The 19,237-nt window shown below is 36.2% G+C and overlaps 1 protein-coding gene across 4 annotated transcripts in view; it reads right to left on the bottom strand.

Annotated features, from left to right (window-relative positions):
• Positions 1–19,237, bottom strand: part of FIGN (fidgetin, microtubule severing factor) — a 129,571-nt gene that overhangs the window by 99,032 nt on the left and 11,302 nt on the right. The window contains exon 4 of one of the 4 annotated variants that reach the window (XR_006547706.2): positions 1,225–18,486. The exons of the other annotated variants lie outside the window; for them this stretch is intronic. The gene's annotated coding sequence lies outside the window, so the exon portion shown is untranslated. Of the gene's footprint in view, positions 1–1,224; positions 18,487–19,237 lie in introns of those variants that run through there. 4 annotated transcript variants of the gene reach the window in all.

Here is a 19,237-nt window from a genome sequence, read left to right as displayed (position 1 = left end):
ATACAGACAATGCGGGGCACTTCCAAAAAACAAAACACTGTATAATAAACTCTTTGGTTTGGGGTTTTGTTATTTTCTCTTTTTACTAATCCTAACAGATATGATGCAAGATTGATCCTCATAACTTTTAAGCAGCACTCAAAATCTTGTATTGTAATGGTTTTTTCTCTTCTTTATCTTTCCACATTAATACAGTGACAAATGCTATGTACATGTTTGGTTTTTAACCTAATTGGTTTAACATAAAATCCAGTTAAGATATGCCAACCCACTACAAAGAAAATAAAAACTTTAAATCTATTTTCAGCACACTTATAAATGTGTGTGTTTTTAAGCTGCTGGAATTTTAACTATATTTTCATTTCTCCTCATCTGGAGAATTTACATGCTTGCAAGAAAATCTTGTTGAAACCTTATTTTGGTCTTCATGGAACATAATCTCAACATCTCAGACAGCCTGAAGCATGCTGAATTACATTTGCAGCTTCCTCTGGGGTTCTGTGAAGCTCTATTAGTATTGCATATTACACATAAGTTACTTTTAATGCTCTTCCAAGGCTTGTTAAATGCTACACAAACTTTACACTTCATGGCTCTAACGTTGAACTTATCTATCAGTAAACTTGAACCCACAATTCATCTAGTTGTCCATGTTGGTAATTTCTACTCATTATTTGTAAACAAGTTTTTTTTTTAAAGAACTAGATTTTGATTAAGAGCAGCTACTGATCATGTACATGAAAAGAAATGTTTGAACCTTTGCCCCAAACATTCAAGAAGGTAAACCCAAAGATGTAAAAGGTGGCGGCTTAATAGTTTTATTTAAACTGTGACACTATTAATAGGCACAAAGAATCCATTCAAAGATTGTCTATTAAATGTGACTATTGCACTTACTGAGCAATTTAAGTCCATCTAGTAAAATAAACCTAAACAAGATGATTCTAGCAGGTGAAAATGGTTATATTTATTTTAGCCTAAGTCTATGCTAATTTTTCTTTTTGTAAAGTGAATCTAAAATATACTATTTAAAAATTCACAGTACTACTCTCTGCATATCTTCCCAACAAACTTCATTTAGATTACATATGTTTTTGATTAGAAAGAATTCTGTCCTAAGCTTCCACGCAACCTAACTATCATGGTCTTTGAAGAAAAGCAACACTGACATATTAGCTATTGTGCATCACTGAGGAAATCTTTGTGGCTGAAAATCTGAGAAAATTTCATTTCCAAACATGTTTTTATTAAATTTTTTCTAGAACACTGATTCCATTTTAAACGAACAAAAAGTGTATATACATAGCAAATACGCCCAAAGGTATAAACAAACTAATGAAAACTTTCATATTCCTGAATGTCACAGCATGGTAGCATCACACCAGTTGCATTTGTAAGGAGAAATCTTAACGCTTCTTTCCTGTCTTCATTGGCTAATATCAATTCAATTATGCAATTATTATACAATTGCTCTTAATTTCTATTTAGGAATAAAATTTCAAACATTTTTATTTCAGGACATTAAGAATATTATGAAAACAACCAGGTTTACCATGGTTATCTGTCAGAAGTATTATCTTCAAAAATTTTTGCATTTTATTTTAGTAGGGAAACTGTCTGATACCAGGTTATTTCAAAGATATAGAAACAAAACAAAAAAGATGAAAAACCCAGACAAGATAGAATCTGGAATTTAAGTGATTTTCATAGATTAAAATAATCTTCATGGAATTATTCAGCCACGGCTAAGTACATGTCAAACAACATTTGGAAAGTAACAGTAATATTTGGTAATCATTATAAATTTCATAAAAATGAGATTTCCAAGAATACTGTTCTTTTATTTTAACTTAATTTTCAGGCAACGTAACAGTGACCTATTTATGGCAAAAGCTTTGCTAAAGAGACCAAAGAGCTCAGCTATTTGTGGAAAGAGGTGGACATTATTTTTCTTTTTCATGTAAATTTTACAGTGAAAATATAAGTTTATAGTTAAGAAAATTAGGTATTTAACAGAGTTACATCTAGTCTTGATATAATCATAAATTTGAGTATTCCCCAATACATTGTTACAGTCATTTATTCAAAACAAAATTATATTTAAGATTCTTTTAATAATTATTGCTAGGAAAGGAAGCCACATTTTGATATTGATTATGATTTTTGTATATTGTAAGAGCACAGATTTCTTAGCATTTAAAAAGAGCTTCTGCGAAGAGATGATGCAGTCACTGAGAATTCTTGAAAAGAAAATGAATATGATGTCATCAGAATAATTGAACCTTGAGTATTTCACACTGTCATTTTGGAAGATGAGTTAGAAAATTAGAGGGGGGCAACACCAAAGAAAACATTCTCATCATAAGAACATGAACAGTACTCCATGCTCATCATTCCTACTACCAAAAATAATGACGTCTGCAATAGCCAACCCTAACCAGCACCTTAATTAATTGGTATTAGCAGTAATTAAGACAATTTCAGTTAAGTTTTAATTTTAAAAAATTAAGTATAAACTCAGTTATTCAATAAAGAGTTGTAGTCATTTGGTGTGTTTCTAGGTGCAGAATATAGCAATTTACTATTGACAAGCACTAACGGACGAGGTCATTTCACAAGTATAGTGTGGACAAAGGTGAACCGGGCAACTGATGAAATCTGTGGCCAAGGCGAAACAGCAATCTCTGAGACAAATGGTAATAAAGTTACTGAAATGAAGCAATGTAGTTTCTAAACTGAACTGTCATAAAGGAGGATATGGGCTTCAAACTGGCATGTCAGGAATAATTAAAATATTATTTCTCTTTTTTAAAAAGTTCCAAATGGCTTTAATAGTCTTATTGATTCTTTATTCAGACAGCTGAAAGGTTAGGAGGACTCTGCTGGACAGTAGGGAAGGGTGGGCAGTGTCGAGGTTTGGAGGGAGGGAGGCTGAGTTCTGCAAGGGCAGAAAAAGGAAAAGAAGGTAGATGTATTAACACACTGGAGACAATGAATGCTTCCACAAAGAAGACTACGTTGTCCCAAAGGAAGAAAGTTAAAGGGCTTCAGAAGTTACTTATGATACAAATACTTAAAAAGCTATCGCTGCATACAGACTATATTTATTGTTCACAGGGATGTAGAAAGTTTCTATAAGGCAAGATAACAAATGTAAAGTTCTCAAAACGGATTTCTCCTGAAGATTCCAAGATATCCTCTATTCAGGTCTCTCCAGTTGATCCTTGAGTTGAAATGACTGGCTTGCCTAGTCAAATACGTGGTCAACTGATTCAGAATGGGTGTGACTGATGTTAATGCCAGCATAAGTAAAGCTTGAAGAAAATGCATTAGTTTTGTGAACCTAGCTTTCCCCCACTAGGAGAGATTGAGCTCCTTGCTAATAAGAGATAAAACCTATTATAACCAACTTTTGGTATCATTTTTGCTATTCTCATCTAGAAAATAAAGCAGATCAGATATTACTATCTGTATGAATGATTGCCGTGAGACATTATGGAATCAAAAACCTTACAGCTAGAAATAATCAGAAGATCATCAGACCCAGCTCCTACTTTAAATAGAGGAGTGAGCAGGCTATAAACAGCAGGGAAAACCATATTTGAGGAAAAGGACTGTGAAAATGGAGATGGCTTTCTTCCTACTTGAGTGTCAGTCTTCGCACAACCCAAGTGCCATACTGAGGACTTGGCTTCAGCCAAATTTCCATTTGCACCACCCAACTTGGACCTTGGCAAACACAGTGACGGAACACATCTGCCTTGCAGGAAAGTGAACTGTGCAGCCCCCATCCAAATCCAGATACTCCTTAGCAACCATGCACTCTTCTTTGCAGCGAAAATATACCCAAAAAGTAATACTTAGCCATGAAACAGCCTTCATACCATTTCTTGACGTAATCCACTTTGCAACTAGCTAATTACATGTGATAATTGAAACTACACTCACATTACTCAATAATTAAATGATCTGTCTAAGGAGAACTATAAAACACACAACAGTACATTTGGAAAGGATACAAACCAATCGCTAGGCACCCAGGACCCAAAGTCAGAGAATCAACCAGACCTTGGTTGTAATATGTAGGAGAAAGGTCAAAGGTTTGGAAACTACTACTATTCTTTTTATCCCCTCCAAAGTTTGATTCCCCATTAAAAACTACATTCCCCACTGAGCTGCTGAGCCCAAGGAGCAATGTGCTACATGATCGAGGATCTATCTGCACAGGGCTTTACAGACCTCAGATTCCACTAGCACAGAAAACCCCTCTTTCCAGTATGTGCCCAGCCCCAATAAAGCAAAATAAACACACACCACATGCTTCTGGAATCACAGTTGGCTTTTCTTCTCATATCTATGAGCAAAAAATAGAATAGTGTTTTAAAATGGGCAGGCCTATCAATTTATTTTTTCTCTCACTCTTGGAAGTTCCAGGAGGACAAGAAAAAAAAAAAAAAAAGAAAGAAACACACAGGCCAGATGTAAACTGTTATTTATATTTATTTTCTCACTGCTTTACAAAATGCTAACATATGCTGTCATATGATAGCCCATAAGGAAAATAACAATACAAATATTAACTGAATAAAGAATGTTCGATTAAAACTAACACACTGACTGCAACTGTCTCTGTAGCATGAAGCAAATGAGAAGTACTCGTAGAATCTTTCCTACAGTTGTGTGCCTGCTACACAAATTTTTAAAATTCTGTTCCAAAGCAGTGAGATCAATTAATGTTCCAGCAGTAATCATTAGAGTTCTGATAATAAAATATCCCCCTGATGCAGAAAGCAATTGTGCCAGTGAGCAACCTCTACATTTCCTGAGGCTAACAGTCATTCATACAATTCTCCAAAACTGAAATTCCAGTTTGGAGGTCTACAGTGCTTAGAAATACAAAGGAAGATTTAGCAAGTATACAAGCTACACATTAGTGAAAAATATGAAGATTAAGCAACCTCTGGACTGTCCTTGGTTTATTTTGCTTTTTATTTTGGTAAGGCTAAATGACCTTCCTCCACAGGAAATAAATCTGCATGGAGCTGAAAATCATAGGCAATTAACACACTGAAAAAGAGAGTCCTCTTAAATTACGGTTTTAGAATTTTTAGATGTACCAGCTTCAGGTGGAAACGTGTTTGTGAAAAGCAAGAGAAAGCAAAACCCAGGCCGACTTGCACTAGTGCTACAGAACAGAACTGAGCTTAGTTCTACGCAAGATCTCACGCTGCCTGACTGTGACATAACAGTGTCAGCTAAATGAAAGGTTTGATTTAGCTCCAATTTTAACAAAACCCAATGTTTAACTTATGACACAACAGGGATTTGGAGGTCTTCCTCATCACCTTAAAAGGAAGTAAACCAGAATCCAGCATGAGATGAAGGTGCCATTTCATCGCGTACAGTTCCCACCCTCACCCCAGGTAATAACTTATTTATTGGTAAAATAAAGACCTAGAGCATTAGCTCAAGAGACACAATTACAAGATTACACAGAGGCAGTGTTCACCTGTACACAATGGTTTGTCTGACTACAAAGAACCATCCACTTCAAATCTTTTCATTTCATACAAACTCTTTATTGCTCCACTAAAACTGAAACCTACACACTTGTGCACGTGCATACACACATTCACACAACATGAAGGGAAAAAAAAGAGCATTCAATTTAACCACAGAGCAGCAATAAAAATCAAACATCCTTTTTACACCAAAGGCATCGCCTGATTTAGAAGATGCTTGCCGATCCTCAAAGCAAGTCCAGTTACCATAACAAATGTACATTTTACCAGCCTTGGAATTCTAATTGTGTTTAATACAGTTTCATGTTGCATCAAAGTACAAAATCAATACCATTTGTCCAGCTCACAGGAAAAATGGAATCTATAAGTGCCTCTTATTGAGTAATTAAACACCTATTATTGTCATGGGTAGTGAAACAATGAATATGATAAGATAAATTTTTGCAAGAAAATACTGCAATGATTAATACCTCCCTGCGTATTAAATAAAAATGACTGTCTTTTGTGCAGAACTGCTGGCAGAAGAACAGGGACGCGAGAAGTAGTTGCCAGTGCCACAATAACAGGCTAACCTTGAACTGAACTCCTCTCCTCAAGAAATTAAATGCTGTAGCAGGACTTTAAATCCCCCCACTTAGAGCTCATTTGTGCGCCATGTAACCTGCAGTTCCTGAAAAGAACTCATTATCTTCAAAAGGAGAATCCCTTTATAATTTTTTTTATGAATGTGTATATTGTTTCTACAAAAAAGAAGTATTTCAATGTCCAAAAAGGATAAGAATATTAACAATGTAAGTAAGGAAAAGAGACTTGTACCAATCAGATATCATTTCTACTTCCAGGAACGTGAGTGCAGAATGCAATCTGTTAAGGAAAACTAAACATTAGATTGAGAATGAGATTAGAGGAAATGCATATTTAGAAAAAGACATTAATCTATTAGACTGATGCTAACAGTCCTGGGTATTCCGTTGCTAGAGTTCCTGTATCTTTTTGGGTCTCTGTCTGTCTCTTTCAGTAGCATTGAGTATGATACCCCTCATTCTATACACCTCCCCCTGCTGTACACACACACACACACACACACACATTCACTTCTCACACTCCTTACCCACCACATGGTTCCTCCATCATTGCTTTGCCTTTTTTTTTTTAAACTTAAGAATGATGCACCAGGAACAACTACAAAGTACAAAAGATGAATCTATGGATGTGACACTTGTAAAGGGTAACCCTATTTCACAAGTGAGATGGGACAAAAAAGAAAGAAAAAAGGCCACTGAAGCAATAACTGCTCACTGAATTACCATTAAATTGTAAGATTTACAATCCAATGTACAGTAAGTGCATATCTAATGGAGTTTGTCCTCTAAAAGAATATAAAGTGAATCTCTGCAGCATAAGATGTGTGTAGATGATGTATGTTTCTTTTAATCCAGTTTTTTAATTAAAGACAAAAAAAGTTCAAAACACACACATAAAAGAACACATTGATGCAACACCAGCAAAACCCTTAGGCAAACTTAGAAGCTTACCTAAGTTTAAATGCACTTTGTATTACCTGTTCTCATTCTCTATCAAACAATTCATTCCTCCAAAGACAAAAATAAGACATACAATCAAATAAGTATAGCAAAACAGAAGTCATGTTCTCTTTCACACAGCATTAGTACATGAACAGTTAACCTTTCTGAATTCTGTGTTAAATTAAAAAAAAAAATCCTGAATCCAAACGATTGGTCATAAATTGCTATTTTTTTTTTCTGAAGGGAAAAATAAGACAGAGTTTATCAGTATTATTGAGTCATTTAATAAGGGCAAATAAATTCTTATGTTGACAACATGGAGAGAATTCAAATATGATACTAATGTAATCAAACATCAACAATATTATCACTGTTCATTTTTATTACCACAAACGACCCCCAGAAAGGAATTTACTATTTTTGAGAAAAAGCACTTAAAATATTCCAATTAATCCCTTAATAACCATTAAAAGCAAATTCACATTATCATTCTCTATGCTGCTTTCTAAAGGAAACATTCATGAAATAATTTCCATTTTCTATCTTATGACAAACTGCTAATAAACCATACCATATCATGGATAATATTTTAGCAGAAGCTTTCTGGAAGAGATAAACTGATATAAGGTAGCTTAAGTAATATTATTATAAGATATATTTTATTTAGATAAAGTCTTTTTTAAGCAGTATCTAAGAAGTCGCTGTCCTTGAATTAAGTAATATATAAAACTAGAACACTGATTTTGCAAACCTATGCTCTTCTCACCTCTCCCCCACATGATCTGAATTTTATTTTAAAGGATTAACACGTAACACATATGATCGGCAATGATATCCTTGTTCTTTTAAACCTTAGTGAATCAAGTTCGCTAAAGGTGAAATAGTGGAATTATCACTACAAGTGGCTGTGTCATCAGAGCCTTCAGAAAGGTGCTGTATAGAAATGCCTAAATAAATAGCAGAAAGGATTTTACAGATGAGATATATACACACAGATCTCTCTCTTACACACACACACACACACACACACACACACAGACTGCCTCTGGTTATTAAAAATATAAAACAGATTCACTACTGTATATAAACCAAAAGGTACTTGTAATGCCCCCTCACATTAATTTTAACTTCAATGCTAGTTTGAATGCTATACCGTTTTCTGCCCCCCTTGCCAAGACATGTGAAAGATTATCTCAAAAACCAGTTGGTTAAAGCCCCTCTCTATGCTACAGTGAGCCGGAGAATTTCCAGCATCTGATGAAGACCAATGGACCACCTGATACTTTTTCAGCAGGGTGATAAAATTAAAGGATGGCTTTGACTTGCTTGAAGGATTACTTCCCTTACTTAATTGTTTAAAGTGCAAGGTATTAACACAAAGGGGGTGGGGTGGGGGAGCAGAAAATGAAGAAGGTGACTGTAGAGCCCGAGCTAATTGCAAGCTGATGAGATTGTGCCATGCAAGAGCTCTCCCTCCGTTACATACCATCACCAGCTCTGGTCTTTTCCACCCTGCTGCTGCCGCAAACAAGCTGATTTGCTAATAACGTGGTCAGCTCGGGCACCCGCACAGCAGCTCACGGGGTCCACAGACGGCTGCTCTCCATGCAGAGAATCCCGCGCTCCATTTTCCAATCTGATTACACGGCTCCTTGTTCCAGCAGCCTTAAACCTTCATGGCAGTTTACCAACATTTTCATCACTTTTTTCTTTTACAAAGCGAAAGACCTGATAAGCTCTCAGGTACCCAGGATCTCATAGTCAATGGCTGGCCAGCAGCCAGAATTCCCTCACCACACAACTGTTTCGGGCCACACTGCATAAAGCAGACGGGATTTACCAGACAGCACAGAACTATTCGAATTTTGCCACGTGTACAAGGCAGCGGCATGTTTCTGTCCTTACCGACATCGACTGTTGGATCTAATCACCTCTTGGAAATACTGAGGCCTATTAAGTGCCCTGCCTGCCCCCGCCCGCACAACAAAAAGAGGCATAGCCAAACAAACCAATGAGCATATGCCCATGAATTCACTACTCCGGTAAGTGATGTGCTCAGGGACTCTGCCCGGTAACTGCAAAGCATTAAGAACTGTTTTTAAAAGTCTCAGTCGGGTTACCTGGACCAATTTCTTTGATGACGGTGAAAATATTCCTCATGATTTTTCATTAAAATCTAAAATTTTGTGAACTACACAAAATAACTGATTAGCATCTTAAAACTTTGGCAACCCCCTAGAACTTTAAAAAAGACACGCCAAAAATGCAGAAATGAAGCACAAATCTATCAACTGAAGCCACCTTGTGAGAATTCCTTTTATTCCCATGAATTCCCAGAAAATCGCATCATGCAGTTAGCTGGGGCCTCAGTGTAACACATTCACATTCAGAAGTTTGAAACCATGGCTGCTGACATTTCAAGTGGAACACCCATGTGTAGATTCTTCCTCCTATGTAGTATTTTTTAGAATTCATTTTTACCTATAGCCCATGGGCCTAAAATGTAAAATAAGTATGGGCCTAAAATACGAACTTTACTGTCTGCTTCCGTTCAACTACAAAACAATAAGCAAAATACAAAAGAGGTTTCTTGAGCCATGGTCAATACCTTTCTAACAAAGATGAGGAAAAGAAAAATGGCTTTTAATGGCTGTAGCTCTTCCTGGCTCGTTTTTGCATAATATTGATCTATAGTAAAGGGTTTGGGAGGGGAGTGGAGGGGACGAAGAGTCTGTACACTTAAGGGAAAAATGTACAACTCAGCTTGCACAATGCCTCAGCACTCCAGCTCACCAGTGCGCTGACCCTCTGCATCTCAGTCATTAGCCGGAGTCCCAGCCCTGTATCCAGGAGGGGGGATTTGAACTCACGAACTGAAGTGGGGAGATTCGGGATTTTGAGCATGCCAGACAGAAGGGTCATTCCTCTTCACTGATGAGGAGGACACTTGTCCCCTGGGGAGGGGAAAACTGGATGAGTGACTGTGGCAAGATTCAGGCAATGGTCGTGCTGCTGACTCAGGAATGGACTCTGACAGCCACCCTGCTTCAGTCTAGCCACTTGGAGTGGAAGCGATGTTAGGGCAGCGGTGTTGACAGGTACATGCAGAAATTAGGGGAGAATGAAAGAGAGAGGAAAGAGGAAGGAAAGAGCAAATGCAACGGCAATTCCTTTTCGAGACATATGCATACAACAAATAAACATTTTTCCTTAGTGCAAAGTTGATATTACCTATCAGATAAAAGATGTGTTTGTGGATGGACAGATTTAGAACACCCACATTTCTGAATGGATTTTAAAAAAGGCCGTGCATTTTAACAAACAACTGATCGACTAGGCTGGGTACATGTGCACATCCACAATACTGCAAAACTCTATAAACTCACAGAAAGTATACACACCCACCCATATATGTATTTGCATGTGGGTGGTATTCTGCATAAATGACTGTCAACTTAAAATGCCATTCTTTAATTTATATGCAAATTCTACCTCTGGTAAAATAAAAACATATTTTAAGCAGCTTATAGTGCCAACACATTATTCCCATGAATGATTCCTAGTAAACTATTTATGCCAACTGTGGGTTTTTTTTTATGATTTATTGGATGGTAAACGAAACCACTTAAACTATAGTTGTCTGTATGAATCAGTAATTTTCATGTTTCTAATTAAAATGTAAACAGCGTAATGAAGACATCAAGTTTTTAGGCAAATGTCTCTTCCAGTGCCACTTGGGGTATGGTAATTACTGGAGCAGATCTATGGATGCTTCTGAATCCTGTACAAGTCCAGATTAAAAGCATTACTGCTAAACCTGACTTTTTACACAAGGGAATTGTGTATTCCAAAGCATTCCCAGTTTGCTTACAGATGCACATTGACACCACCTTTAAAACCTGATCATTAAAAAAAAAATCAAAATGGAAAATAACAAATGAAGTAATTTATATTTAAAATGTTAATTATAAAACATTTACTGGCAATCAAAATACTGGAACTGATATACTGTGATTTGATCCCTTGCGATTAGTTTCTTGGGGGAAAAAAGAAAGAAAGAAAAGAAAAACAGCAACCAAACAGTGTCCACTTTAATTTCTAGAGCCCAGATCTAGGCTGAGGGGTGAAGTGATAAGCTGATTCTAGATTCAAAGATAACATTAATTTCCAAGATTTATTTTATTTAAATGAATGGTTTAAATGAAGTAAGTTCACAACACACAAAATAGCAAAATTTAAAAATAATATATAATCCATGGAGTAAAATGTGTCATTTCCCCCTCATATCCAAGAATGTAAAAGTGCCTTTGATATGAAACTGTAATCTGTTTTCATTTTTATTTCAGCATCTATTTCTCTCAAATTCACCAAAATGTATCCTAAAGCAAATGACCCCTTACACGTGCTGAAGAAATACATCACTTCTTCTGCCTACAATTGTTAATTGAACTTCTCTCTGAAGCCTATTCTCCCAAGTTAACCAGCATGCTTGCTTTACATATTTACTACCTAGCACTTGAGCAGTTTTTTTAAAAACAGAAAATAATAATTCTGCACCAGCCCTCCCTCCATACACCCCTTAGAACTGTTTCAGCCACACTGGCAGTTGAGTACTGATAGCTGAAATCTGCAGTGATATGAGAAGTCTAGAATGTAGGATGAAAGGAGGATTCCTTCCTTCCCCCATCCCACCCCCACCTCTGGACTCAAAGCCTACAGACTGACTGATATGGTCAATTTTCATATTATTTTTACATAAATGCTAGACAAGCATGTTGCTAAGGTTGACTGTGGAATTGAAAATAGGTAAGAAATGTTGAGTGTGTTGGAGGGGTTGACAAGAGGCAGAGAAATTGAGTGATTTTTGCACTTTTTTTTCCTATTACTAAAGTCATGCAGACAAACAAATGTATATCCACCATCCTGGGGTCAGGGGGAATGTTTAATCTAAAGGCATTTTTCTACCACTTTTCCATCTGAAAACATACCGGTCTTTTTTTTTTTTTTTTTTCTGATTTGGGCATAGAGACATAGTATTTTGGGCTGGGGAGAAGGTGGGATGTGGAGACAGAGAGGATCTGAACGAGGCATATTTTGGTGGTTTTTTTTTTTTTAACACTCTAGGGGTTTTCCAAGGGAAAGAAAGCTGATTAAACAAGGCCAAGTGTTTTGTCGGCTTAAGGGTGATATCATAGTTGTGTTCAATATCACAAGTGTTGCAAGTACAGGCATCATTTCTATTCGCTTTGTGCCAGAAAGGTAAACACTGGATTGCACTGTGGATTAAAACAATAAGAAATCCCTTTCCTCTCAGGCTCTCAAGGCCGTGTTAATCGGGTGTAATTTTTAATGAACACTAGCTGCTTGGTACTCATTCAAGACATTTCATTAGAAGGTTATTCATTTAAAAATCAACGTTTCAACCATATCAAGCTGTAACCTTTCTTGAAATGTAAATGAATGGTTTAAATGAGAAGATTAATAAAGAAGGGATGTTCCAATTCCAAGCATGGCATGCTATGTATTTTTAAATTTGTCTATGCCAGATGCTGTCAGTCAGAACAAAAAACTGTCCAAGCAGACAATCTGTGCGTCTGAATGTTGATCATGTTGGAAAGTACAGGGGGGAGAGGGGGGAGTGTGTCAAGGATTCATGGTCCTTCATCTTTGCAGTAGAGCAAACACGTCTCTCAGTATAGCGACAGACAGCTGCTTCCACTTTCTAATGTGCCCTAACTTAGATCACTGAAAGAATTGTCAGCACTCAGAGAAACACACAAAGATAACACAGCCAGCTGCCATGGAGGGGAAAACAGCACAGCTCAGAAGAAATGGGATTTGTTCCATTTGCATGATGCGGCCTCCCCTGGGCCCCTTTCTTTCAAATCCAAAGCACAAAAGACAACACTTAACATATTTGCTTAAAGATGACAACCTCATGTTGATTTCATTTGGATGTAACAGTGTCAGGATTACAGATATAAGAATATATTATATCTGTAACAGAGACTGACAAATGTACCCATCAGTGGAGCTGTCTGATTCATCTGCTTATACAGCCATTTTACCATCCCAAGGGTGCCATCTAAGTAGTAACTTTAGAAGACTGAAGGTCTAATTTTATTACACCACATTTCAACCTACTAAACAATATTATTTCTAAAATAGATCATTTTTATTGGAAGTCTCCCTGATGAAAAATCCAGTAGACACCAGAGAATTTATGAACTGTATGGGTCCTTTGAACTCAATATACTGCCCATTTTAAACAACTTTTCTTGCTGTATGGCAAAACCCCAGTATCGAGTAAGTGAAAGGTAGAGAGAATATGTATGTTTTGAATGTCTAAGTACATTGATAAACAGGTTTTATAGATGGAGAAAGGGAGAGAGAAAGAGACTGATTGATTATATGGACACCTATAAAATCAAGTATTACCTGGTCCATTTGAATAAATTCTTTGTAACCACTTGCTTCTGTCTACTCCATTACATGTCCTCCCTCAATATAGCATGCATACTTCAACAGCAACTATATGAATAATCATTGCCTGTCAATATCTTTTGGACATATACTCAATCTGATTCCCAGTATTCTTTAGGCAAAGGATAAGACCAGAGAATGATTTAAAGCCCAACTGGCTAGCCTCTAGTCATTATAATATGTATAGGTGAGGAAAAAAACACGATTCCGATCTGAAGCCTACATACTTTTATAAATCTTTATTCTCTATGGCTTTACGGATTCTGACTTTTTTAAGCAAACAAAAAGATGTAGGACGATGTGACTGAACTGATTTATATGCATATGCATTGCTTTGATTCACTTGATTGGAATTATGAGGGCAAGAATGGAGACACGAGGTACAGGTAGAGAGGAAACCACCATTCTCTTCACACAGTGCAGTACACACACACACACACACCCACACACATATAAATGCCTGGACCACATTCAACCCCACAGCCCACCCAACTGACTTCCCATAATAAATGCTGGCTCCCTATGCTCCTGCTTTGTCCAAAGGAACGCTCTACTTCATGTTGCTATTTACTGGCAACAGTATAATTCACTCATTTGGTCTTGTTTTATAAAATAGAGTTAACTGCTCTATGTGAAGTTTCTGCACAGCAGATGGTTACCAATCATTATTTTCCATTTGTTTAGTTTCTAGTAAGAACAAGAGAAACTGTGGAGTAGTAATGCAAAGAAAACTAGCAGCCTGCATGATAACTCAACCAGTGCCAGAAGACACATTAAAAAAAAAAATTACTTTTATCACACAGTAGATCAAGGCTGAATATAATTCTGAGGGATGGGGAGACGTTATTCCCCCCACCTCCATCTGTAAAGGAAAATGCCATTTAATAATTTATTTCTTAGTATAAAATCCTCTAAGAATTAGCTTATTTTTTTAAGTGATCAAAGTTTCCAGAAGCAACTTATTATAACCATTAATGTTTGTCACCACCCACGCTGAAATCACTTTCTGTACCTCTAAGTGGCCCAGTTGTCCAACAGAAAATGGGAAGTAGGAGCCATTTGTGGACAAGTGCACATGCACAGAAAATTAAGCTGTAAATATCTGGGCCGAGTTATTACTGGAATCTGGAAACATCTGGGGCTACAGAACAAGCCAAGCCCCATCTCCACAATGTCCAGGTAATTGCTTAAATGATTTATACCTTACTGTTTCTATTAAAAACGTCTTTAAAGAGAAACATTTGTAGGCTCAGCTCTGCAATAAAAACTGGTATCTGATTTCACTTGTACAAAATCTTGTGAAAGATGCTACATTTCTTCAAGGACATGTGCATGATGAGACTAAACCCTGGACAAAGAGGGGAGTGCTAAAAGAAGGTGTGGCCAGTCATTCAAGGAAAACAATCCTATCAGGCGAGCAAATTTTAACTGGCTCATCTGTGACTAGGCTTTATTCTAATGCAAAGAATCTATTTTAAAAATTCTTTTCATGCATGTCTGACAAATGTATCCAAGTCAATTTAGGGGGAACTATATACTTTAATATCCAATTTCAATTTTAACTAATTCAGTTTTAATTAATTCCTCATAAATCTTGTTTACTGAATATCATGCCAGAATGGATCACCTAAGGGACAAATAACTACCACCTCTCAGATAGACCTGGGCCACTTAGTTAAGAATTTGGAGAGATTTAAATTGGCTCACTTAGATGGTATCTGTATGGCGCTACTAACTGGCCCATTCAGAATGAAAGAGCTATCAATGCTGTCAACTCTTTCATAGGTTTCTCTTCCGAATACTCATACATATACAAGCACAGAGCTGTATTCACCTGAAATAATTTTATTTCCGATTTTAAGCCAAAAGGACAATTACAGCTTCACATTCTTCAAGAATTGCCATGTGTAGATCTAACAAAAAATTCAATGATTAACAGCTGGCAGTTATGCTTATGAGGGCAAGGAAAAAAAAAATGAATAGCAACAAAAGAAACTATTGACCGTGACTTTTAACCACGGCTCATATTTAGTGACCATCAACATACATTACTACCCTCTCTGGGGAATCACCCTTTTTTTTCCTATGAGAAGACTACGGAAACATGGCTGACATTTTAGATGTGAAGAATCTGCATGGGTATTTCTTATTTAGTTTAAAATCCCCCAACTTCCTGATTTTAATCAGGCAGAATTTTAAGCCTATGTCTTTTAAATCCTCCCTTGATTTAGTTTGGTTGTTGGCAAGCCACCATCATAAAGGTTTTATAATTCATAGTCGTTCCTCTCAACCTTATGGATTTCAATTTATAGTTAAGCAATTTTAACTTGCTTGGAGATTACTGGTTTCCAGAAAAGCTAATTTAACTAAAAGAACTAAAGAGATTATTGCAGTCAAACTGCAAAAACACTCTTGCTACTTTTCACCTACTGTTTCACAATCTTTATTATTCTACTTCTAATGTACTACACTTCTTTACTATTGAAGCTCTTTGTTGAAGGTGCAGTTGTTTTCATGGAATTGACTAAACAACATTTGTTCCCTGTGGCTCACGTAACAGTGTATCTTTGTAATAATTCAGGTTTAACAATCAGCACTGGAGATATTTTCTCTTACATGGAGTATATGAGATCAACCTAGATTTCAATATTAAGTGGTAAGATAGCATCTAGAACTTTTCAGATTTGAAGAGTCCATATTAGAAGAAAACCAGTGAGCTTTCACTAAAGGTTATAGGTTTCCTTAGTAAAACTGTGTTTTTAGAAGTATGACAATAGAGCCTTTGTTTTTTCTGAGTTCTTTCATGCAGCAATGTGAACAGGTACTTTTCTCTGGTACATCTATCTTTAGGTTCAAATACACAAATATAAAAGAGAGACTTTGTAAAATACTGTTGACTAACACATTACAATTTCAACATTTGCTCAAATTGGATTTCCCTTAGAAAATTTTGTAATGCTATATGTTGTAACATTAGTGACAGGTTTAAGAAATAAACTGACCCTTCCACAAATACACAAACTGAGCGGTAATACATTTGAACCACTAGAAGACAGGGTCACTGGGGTAACTCCAGCTAAATTGTCTGCAGCCCAGTATTTAGTACAAAATAAATGACTAGCATCCAACACTAAATATGAAACAAAAGTATGTCAATTAAAGTGTTAATCAAAGGCATTTACAAACTACAGCATCAATGAAAGTTATCATATTAATTGTAAATCAGCTAGTTTGCATCTCATATCTTAGCACCCTAAATACCATCATGTTACCAAGGAAATCTGTTTTGAGTACTGCCAGGCACATATTTGTACAATGCCTATTTATCTGAGAAAGGACAAAATAGAAAGAAAGGCCTTAGGAGGTGCTGATTTCCCATGTTCAACCAAAGGCTGAATAACCAAGTGCCAATCAACCCTATGTTGGCAAGAAGTTGATTTGGAAGTCCCCGTGCCTAATATTTTATGATTCGATACCCTCAAATTTTTCTGACTACAAACACGAAAGCAAAAATATTTAAATAGGTAAAGCATATCTGAAAAGCATATGTGATTGGAAGTCATGTGCTACTGCCTATAATTGAAATTGGTTGCAGATTTTTATTACATATCATTATAATGTTCTGCTTTTATAAAATAGCTTTAACGCTCTCGTATCCAGAGATATGAAAACAGAACAAATGACTATAAGCTCTTTTTTGGGTATATAATTATACAACTATTTTTCAGAATTATAAGATTATAAAGTCTTTCGTGATTAAAGAATATAGAAATTTCAGTTTTAATGAAATACACAATTTTAATAGATCTGTTTTTAAGTACTTTAAAAAGCCTCTTCCAATTTTTTCAAGATTAAGAAAAGATGAACCAAGTGACAGCTTTTATCGATTCACTTCACCAAACATTTATTGAGCATCTATTATAGGTCCTGCACTGTACACACATGTTGAGGAGATGAAAAAATGAATTAGATGTGTTCTGCTCTCAAGGAGTTTACAGTTTCATAATCAAGAAATACAAATGCACAGCAAGCTACAGAGGAAGAAACATGGCAAATGACTGAAAGGAGATTTTTTTTTTTTAAGTGCTTAGAGCATCTAAAGCAGATGTCAAATGGATCCTGAGTAGGGTGGCTCAAGAAGTTTTCATAGGTGACGCAACATTTGAGCTAGATGTCAAAGTCCTGGTAGGTTTTCAACTGGTGGAGGAGAAGAACATTCCAGGGAGTAAAAAGAAGATAAACAAAGATTAGTTAGGGATAAATAGAGAAAAGATGGAGTTGCTTCCAGTTTGATAAACATTCAACTTTCATACAGATCTATAATTTTGACATATTTTTTAAGGGATTTGAATCCCCTCACTTCATTGGTGCTTAAGTTAATCTTCTTGTTAGTCTATTTATATATCTTACAGGAAAAAAGCACTGGCTAACTAACACTCATCAACTTAGAATTGCTGACACATTTGCTTGTAACCAATTAGTAAGCATATTTAATGAATGGTTTCCATCCCTCCTAAAGGGCTTAACAAAGTGATAAATGGTCCTTGAACTTCCTTCATTATTTCCAAGGCAATATCTAGAGTTCCTTAAACAGAAACAAAAAATCTTTTCATTCTGCTGCTGGTGGGCCACCAATAAGATTTAAGTGACTCAAACTTACTAGTCGATGACCAAGCATCGTGGATTAAATGGAACTGGAAAAAAATCTTGAGTCACTGGATCAACTTCCCTTTTATATCATCAGTAACTGAGACTCAGAGAGGTTGAAGGACTTACCCAAGGTACAATAGGCTGTAGGTTATCTGCTGATGTCATCATTTTCACCTTTCAGAGGTACTCTTACAATGTTCTTATGATTCTTCATAGACTGTTGCTGAACTTTAGTCAGACAGTGAACTACCTCTAGTATGAATCAGTTCATTCATTCTAAGTAGATCTATTTTTATGACTTCAAACTGGGAAAAATGACATTTTTAAAATTAAAACTTAAAACAAGAAGTTTAAGAGCTCATGCAATATATAAATATTTGGTTCAGAGAAGTGATTCTCAATCCTAACTTTACACTAGAATCACTGGGGTAGAAAAAGAAAAAGAAATTGGTCATCCCTCTGACTTCCCATTTAACTGGTCTGAGATGGAGCTTTGGCAAGTTTTGTTTGTTTTGTTTTTGGTCATTAAGGTACAGCTAGTATTTACAGGGTAGATATAAAACTTACCCTTAAACTTTACTCACATCAATTTAAATCATAGCTATCTACTTTAATGATTTGAACTCCTATAATGAAAATAAATGCATTATTTCCCAAAAGAAGACAAAAAAGATATATTCTAACCCTCAGTAGATTTTCTTCTATAACTTCATTTGACGTATAACCTAATCGAGTATGTGAAGGAGAAAAAGGAACCTAAGAGTAATATGAATCATCTTTAAAGGCATGTGTACTTTTTATACTTTTTTCAAATTAAAAGAAAGAAAAGGGGGGGGGAACAATTCTTTTAATTTGGGTGATTACAAATCATGTATATGCAAGATTTGGTACAGAACCTGCCATTTTAAAAAAGGAGAATATAATTTGTTTAGATTATAATATTTGTGGTAATTAATGTGCTGCTGCTGCTGCTGCGAAGTCGCTTCAGTCGTGTCCAACTCCGTACGACCCCATAGACGGCAGCCCACCAGGCTCCCCCGTCCCTGGGATTCTCCA

The sequence above is a fragment of the Bubalus bubalis genome, chromosome 2 (assembly GCF_019923935.1).
Source record: "Bubalus bubalis isolate 160015118507 breed Murrah chromosome 2, NDDB_SH_1, whole genome shotgun sequence".
NCBI lineage: Eukaryota > Metazoa > Chordata > Mammalia > Artiodactyla > Bovidae > Bubalus > Bubalus bubalis.
This window is presented reverse-complemented; position numbering and strand designations above follow the sequence as displayed.